Below are 7,830 nucleotides of genomic sequence, written 5' to 3'. Positions count from 1 at the left end.
GAGAGTTTGAGGAGAGAGGCAGCAATTGTGAAAAGGAGGAGAGGTAAAGAGTGCATGTTTCAGAGAGGAAGATGATAACATTTGGAAATGGGGTCACCTGCAGTATGTTATAGGTAGCTTTGTGCAAATCGCTGAAGTGCAAGAGCAGAAGTGCCACTTATTTATAGAACCCCACTTCTTTGGAAGAACCCCCTGTACGTGCAGCCCCCTGTATGTGCTCCCCCGTAAAGAAGGCCTTGTTTTTATACTGTGTGTTGGGTGTGGTTTGAATCTGGCAATTAATCAATTAGGAGGGGATATTAGGAACACAGCTAGCAGGGCATAACTTTCACACCACAATCAAACTGCAAGGGGACTAAAAAGCCAAAATTGTAAAGATAAGGGAACCCATAATTTAGGTAAGACTTAATGGCTAAACAAACATTGAAATAATGTGATCATGGCTACAGATGGAGTTGAAACAGTGGTGACAAACAGATTTACCAAATATGCATTTGTGCAGTCAGTCAATATTCAGTTTTAAGGTACAGTATGTGGAGGTATAAACGCAGGTTTACCTGGGAAGAGAGAAGAAGATGTTCAGATGGATGGTGCAAGAGCAGAAGTGCCACTTATTAAAAGAACCCCACTTCTTTGAAAGAACCCCCTGTATGTGCAGCCCCCTGTATGTGTAATTTATCCGAAGTTACGAATTATCCGAAATAACGAATGCTGCATCTAAACAAATGAAACGGACAAATTAATAATAAATAATAATAATAACGTTTTTTTTTTTTATTTATTATTATTAATTCATTACGTTCCATTTGTTTGGATACGACAACTTCGGATAAATTTGTATGTGTTAAGTTCACTAACAGCCGAATTTGAAAGGAAATTACAATACCTATAATTTAATAGTTAACTAATAATAACTTAACTATTACTAATTATTATTTCCGAATTTCCGAATTTACAAATTCCTGAATTTACTAATGTACGAATTTACGAATGTACGTATTTACGAATGCACAAATTTACGAATGTACTAATTTACAAATTTCGAATATTCAAATTTAAGAATATTTGGAAAAATTCAATAAACGGGTTTTTCGGTTTTCGTTTCGGAATTTGTTGAAATTAGTTGAAAAAAGAATTCGGAAAGAAACCAATTGCACATGTCTAGAGGAGAGGCTTCCATCTTCATCTAGCCACTCTGCCATAAAAAAGGCCACATCAGTGGAGGCCTGCAGTGATGGTTGTCCCATCTCCACACAGGATCTCTGGAGCTCAGTCAGAGTGACCAAACATTTGGTTGTTATTTATACACATTGATCTCATCTTGAAGTCATTTTTGGTGTAGGTTTCATGGACACAATTAAAACCCAAAGACCAATTTTTCTGCACCTGTTTAACAGGTGTATATCATAGAAATTTTTTACAGCAAGGCCAATTCTACATCTACAACGTTACAGTGTGAAGGCACCACCGACACCCAATGCCCAATTTTTCCACACCTGTTACTTCTATCCAAAGTTCGCAAAAAGACACCAGAATTTATCTAAAAAAAATTGTTAATTTTGGCTTGAGTGAGCTATAATTTGGCTTCTTCGCATAAGGCTTGATCACAGTGGTGCAAAACATTGTTATTTCCATCCAAAATCTGCCAAACAGACAACAGAATTTATACAAAAAATCTCTAATCTTGTTCCCAGTGCAGTAAATTGTGGCCTCATCATACAAACTAGCTCCCCAAGCCATTGTTTACTAAATAAAGAAAGCTTGCAGGGAAAATCAATTTAATTTTTTTTTTTCATTTATGATATGGTATGCTGACGCCTTAAGGGTTCCCTTCATTGGAACTAAGCCAACCCCTGAAAAAACAACCCCCACACCATAATCCCCCCTCCACCAAATGATTTGAGCCAGTGCACAAAGTTTGGGCTGGAGGAACTTGACTGGTTTGCACAGAGTCCTGACTTCAACCCGATAGAACACCTTTTGGGATGAATTAGAGCAGAGACTGTGAGCCAGGCCTTCTCAACCAACATCAGTGCCTGACCTCACAAATGCTCTTCTGGAAGAATGGTCAATGCATTTAGTGTAGCCTATGTGGTGGTGTATAGTTTCTAATACAGTGCAGGCGGTGTACACAGTATCTAATAAAGTGTGTACAGTTTTTACTACACTGCTGGTGGTGTACACAGTAGACGAAAATACAGTGCAGCCGTTGTACAGTTTCTAATACAGTGCAGGTGGTGTACACAGTATCTAATACAGTGTGCACAGTTTCTACTACACTTTTGGTGGTGTACACAGTATACAATACAGTGCAGCCGTTGTACAGTTTCTAATACGAGGGCGAGGGTTTAGGCTGGTCACTCCTTGCACAAAGTGTCACGCCGGCAACAAGTGTTTGGCACTTGGACACGGGCACTTTGACTAAGGCACTGCTACAAAAAAGTAAGTACAGACATTATTGTTCCATAGCTATTTTGCAGGAAGTTCCACTTCATTCTCTAACTTTCCTCAGCCTTCCTTCTATTAGCCTGTCCCCACCCTCTAAAATGCTCACACTAATCTTTGTTATAACGTCCTCTATCCTCAAACTCTCATGTCTTTACCCCCCTCTCCAGCCCCCAACCTTTACATATCTCCCTCTCTTCTGCCCACTCAATATTACTCCCCTTACCACCTCCTGCTCATTCTAAGCCCACACAGTATCACCACATCCATTCCACCACAGCATCTGCCCTACTATAAATCCCACTCCCGCCTTACCACCCTCACCCTCCTACTACTCCTAATGTCTGGGGACATCGCACCAAACCCCGGCCCTCCCACACCCAATTCCCAACGCCAAGATCAGCCATCTAGCTCCTCCAACAGTAGTCGTAACTTAAACCTTCTCATCCCAATTCCCCTGATTCCACTGTCCCACAGTGGCCTTCTCTGGACTCACTCCACCAGACCCAGTGGACGAAAAGGAGGTGGTGTCGGACTTCTCCTCTCCCCACAATGCACCTTCCAGGTACTGCCCACACCTCCCTCTCTTTCCACCTGCTCTTTCGAAATGCACTGCATTCGTCTTTTCTCTCCAGCTTGTCTGAGGGTCACAGTTATTTATCGGCCTCCTGGACCAGTGTCACGCTTTCTGGATGACTTCTATGCATGGCTACCCTATTTTCTCTCATCCGAAGTGCCTGCCATCATCCTAGGTAACTTTAACATTCCAATCAATGTTAATAATGCTACCACTTCTAAACTACTCAACCTAACCTCCTCTTTTAACCTAACACAATGGACACAAACCACCACTCACTCCAACGGCAACACTCTCGACCTTGTATTCTCCCATCGCTGCACTCCCTGCAATCTCTCCAATGCACCCTTTGCTCTCTCTGATCACAACCTTATCCGTTTCACACTCTCCTTGTCTCCTATATCCCATGCTGCCAACCCACAAACCACTACCCGCAGAAACCTTCGCAACCTCAAACCTTCCCTTCTTCACTCTGCTACTGATGGCCTTTATGACAAAATCGCACCCCTGTCCTGCCCAGACCTAACCACTTCCATCTACAACACCACGTTGTCATCCTCCCTAGACGTACTTGCTCCTCTTTCTACACGCAGAACCAGGCCCCATCTGCTACAACCCTGGCAAACAGACGACACCAGAAGTCTCGAGAGACACAACCGTGCTCTTGAGCGAGCATGGCGTAAATCTAAATCCCTGCAAGATTTTACCCTCTACAAATCTGTCCTTCTCAAATACAACTCCTGCCTCCACACTGCTAAACAAACCTATTACAACACTCTCATCAAAACCCTCTCATCCAAACCTCGCCAACTCTTTTCTACGCTTAATTCCTTACTTCACCCCCCCACTGCCACCACCCACCAACTTGCTTACCGCTCAACATATTGCCAACCACTTCAATAGCAAAATCAACTCAATTCGCAAGGAGATATCCAGCATTCAAATTCCTCCCCTACCCAACATATCAGGTCCAACACTACACTCAATACTCTCCTCCTTTTGCCCAGTTACCACAGAAGAAGTTGATAAACTCCTCTCCATGGCCCACCTCACTACATGTCCCCTGGACCCTGTCCCCTCTCAATTACTGCGACCACCTTCCCACTCTATCCTCAACTCCCTAACCCACACCTTCAACCTCTCCCTCTCCTCTGGCACCTTTCCTTCCCCGCTCAAACATGGACTGGTTACCCCCATACTCAAAAAACCCTCACTAGACCCCACCTGTTTGAATAATTTAAGACCTATCTCCCTGCTCCCGTTTGCCTCCAAGCTCATTGAATGCCTTGTTCATGACCAAATGAGTCGCTACCTCACGGACAACAACCTTCTCGACCCCCTACAGTCTGGCTTCCGCCTACAACATTCTACTGAAACTGCCCTACTAAAACTCACCAATGACCTAATAACTGCCAAAACCAATGGCCACTACTCCATACTCATACTTTTAGACCTCTCTGCTGCCTTTGACACAGTTGACCACCTGCTGCTCCTCAGCAAATTACACTCCCTTGGCCTCCGTAATTCTGCATTATCCTGGTTCTCCTCCTACCTATCTCAGCGCACTTTCAGTGTCACTTACAACTCCATCTCCTCCGCTCCCCTTCCTCTTTCTGTTGGGGTACCCCAAGGCTCTGTCCATGGGCCTCTCCTTTTTTCACTCTATACCTCTTCCCTGGGCCAGTTGATAACCTCCCATGGCTTCCAATACCACCTCTATGCCGATGACACACAGATCTATCTCTCCACTCCTCAACTCACCCCCACTATCTCCTCACGGATCTCAAACTTGCTGAATGACATATTGGTATGGATGTCACTACACTTCCTCAAACTTAATCTTTCTAAAACTGAGCTTGTTATATTTCGTCCTTCACGGTCCCCCTCCTGTGACTTCACCATTAATATCGACAACACAACCATTGGTCCCTCCACACATGCCAGGGTCCTGGGTGTAATCCTTGACTCTGACCTATCCTTCAGCCCCCATATCCAATCACTGGCTAAATCCTGCTGCCTTAACCTCCGCAACATCTCCAGAATTCGACCCTTCCTGACTAATGACACCACAAAACAACTTATTCACTCCTTGATTATTTCCCGCCTCGACTACTGCAACTCTCTCCTTAATGGCCTACCCCTGAGCAGGCTATCTCCCCTTCAGTCTATTATGAATGCTGCTGCTAGACTAATACACCTCACTAATCGATCCGTGACTGCTGCTCCTCTCTGCCAATCCCTTCACTGGCTTCCCCTACCCCACCATGTAAAATTCAAAATGCTAACCATAACATACAAGGCCATTCACAACATCACCCCCATCTACATCACCAACCTCATCTGCAGATATCGCCCAAATCGCCCCCCCAACTCCTCCCAGGACCTCCTGCTCTCTAGCTCCCTTGTTACCTCCTCCCATGCTCGCCTTCAGGACTTCTCCAGAGCCTCTCCCATCCTCAGGAATTCCCTCCCCCAGTATGTCCGATCAGCCCCTACCCTGTCCACCTTTAGGAGATCCCTGAAAACTCATTTATTCAGGGAAGCCTATCCCACACCCACATAACTGTCCCTGAGCCACCCCCATCAAATCATTCTTTGCAGCTATTACCTTTTGTACCACCACCCCCTCCCTTTAGAATGTAAGCTCTACGAGCAGAGCCCTCCTGTACCTTTTGTATTGAACTGTACTGTAATTGTGTTGTCCCCCTTATACATTGTAAAGCGCTGCGTAAACTGTTGGCGCTATATAAATCTCGTATAATAATAATAATAATACAGTGCAGGCAGTGTACACAGTATCTAATACAGTTTGTACAGTTTCTAATACACTTCTGGTGGTGTACACGGTATATAATACAGTGTAGTGTGGTGTTACAAAAAAAATACATCATGTCCGGAAGGCCACCAAGGAGAGGCAGACGCTCACAGGCCACTAAAGGAGGGCAAGCAGCCTCTGTGTCCACAGTCAACAGTGGTGGTCATGGACATGGTGCATCCTCTGCAGGTGGCCGTGGGGCACGCTTGTCCTTTTTTTCCTGCTGCTGGCCATGTTATTGGACCACAACATGCAGAAGAGTTGGTGGAGTGGATAACGAAGCCGTCCTCATCCTCCTCATCCTCTGTCACCCAGGCTCAGAGTAGTTTGCCTTCCAACGCAGCTGCCAATGCGGCCTATTCCACCGGCTCCTTGTCCACAGTAACTGCTTCCGTAGCCCCACCATCATGCACGAAGAAGTCCCCAGAATTATTCAACCAGTGTCGGTTACATGCTGCTGGAGGATGCGCAGCGATTTGAGGGCTCTGATGATGGTTCACAGGTTGAGGAAGGGAGTAACGTGAGCCTAGAAAGAGGGGGTGCCACAGAAGGACAAGAAACTGGCAGTCATGTTCCCCTAGCTGCAGCATACTGCCAAGTTTGCTCCAGTGACAAGGAGGGAGGGGATGATGAGGTCACTGACTGTACTTGGGTGCCTGAGAGAAGAGAGGAGGAAAGTGAGGAGGAGGCATAACTCCACTGAGGCAGGATGCCCTCTAGGGGGCAACTTAAGGGCAGCCACCCTATTGCATCACACCGAAGAGCTCCGCAGGTGCAGGGCGCTGCGGACTCCCCGTTGACTTTTAAAAGTTTCTTGGTGTGGGCTTTTTTTCCACACGTGTGCAGCAGATCGCACCGTTGATGTTTGCAACCTATGTCTGAAGGGGATCAAGCGTGGCCAGAACATCAGCCGCTTGGGCACCACATGCTTGACCAGACATATGACGACCTGCCATGCAGTCCATTGGCAAGAGCACTTGAAAGAACCACATCAAAGAAAAAGGCGGACTTCTCCTAGCTCCTCATTTGGGATCTCTAACCCTACTATACCTCCAGTCCTTTCAAAAACCTGCACTGAGAGGAATGAGAAAATTCCGAAAATAAGACCTAGCGTGATTGTCGGTGATGGCTGCAATATAAGCCCTACCCCCCAAATAAGCCCTAGTTAAAGTCCTTGTAGGTCTTATTTTCAGGGTAGGGCTTATTTTCGGGGTAACAGGGTGGGGCTTACTTGGAGGTAGGGCTTATATTGCAGCCATCACCGACAATCACGCTAGGTCTTATTTTTGGGGAAACAGGGTAGCAATAGGTATCCCAAGTACTTGCAGCCAATCTGATAGCAGTACACCACCAATTGATTTTAGCAGGCAAATTTCCCTACCCCAGTTGCTGAACCGTAAATAGTAATTTGGTCCCAGCCAACCACATGCTCAGTGCTAAATGCTAGCTTGGCCAAATTGCTAGCACTGCAACTGCTGCCTTTTCAGCTGGTAGACTCTGCCCCCTTTTGTGAATTTGTGGAATGTGCTGTACCACAGTGGCACTGGGTAACTCTGCTGGCAGCTGGGAAGGATGCAGGACAGCGTTCAGTGTTGTTGGAGCTTGTTCCCGCCACCGTACCTCCAAAAAGCTAGTGGTGCTTCTGCCACAGCTCTCTCCTCCACCCCTCCTCTTCTTCTTCTTCTATGGCCTCTTCTGCAGATTTGTCCTCTCAACCAGCAGTGCTCCGTACGCATTTAATGGGGCTACACAAACAGTCAGGCTAAAAGATGCCATGCGGTGCTTGTGTTCGTCTGCCTAGGGGACAGGAGCCACACTGGGGCAGAGATTCTGTCAGCTCTGCAGGGGCAGTCTCAGAGGTGGTTGACGCCACACCAGCTTCAGCCAGGAATGGTTGTATGCGACAATGGCAACAAACTTCTCTCTGCCTTCCGACAGGGACACTTGATCCATGTTTGACACACGTCCTGAATTTGGTGGTGCAGCGGTTCTT

The sequence above is a fragment of the Aquarana catesbeiana genome, linkage group LG01 (genome assembly GCF_042186555.1).
Source record: "Aquarana catesbeiana isolate 2022-GZ linkage group LG01, ASM4218655v1, whole genome shotgun sequence".
In the NCBI taxonomy this organism is placed as follows: domain Eukaryota; kingdom Metazoa; phylum Chordata; class Amphibia; order Anura; family Ranidae; genus Aquarana; species Aquarana catesbeiana.
This window is presented reverse-complemented; position numbering follows the sequence as displayed.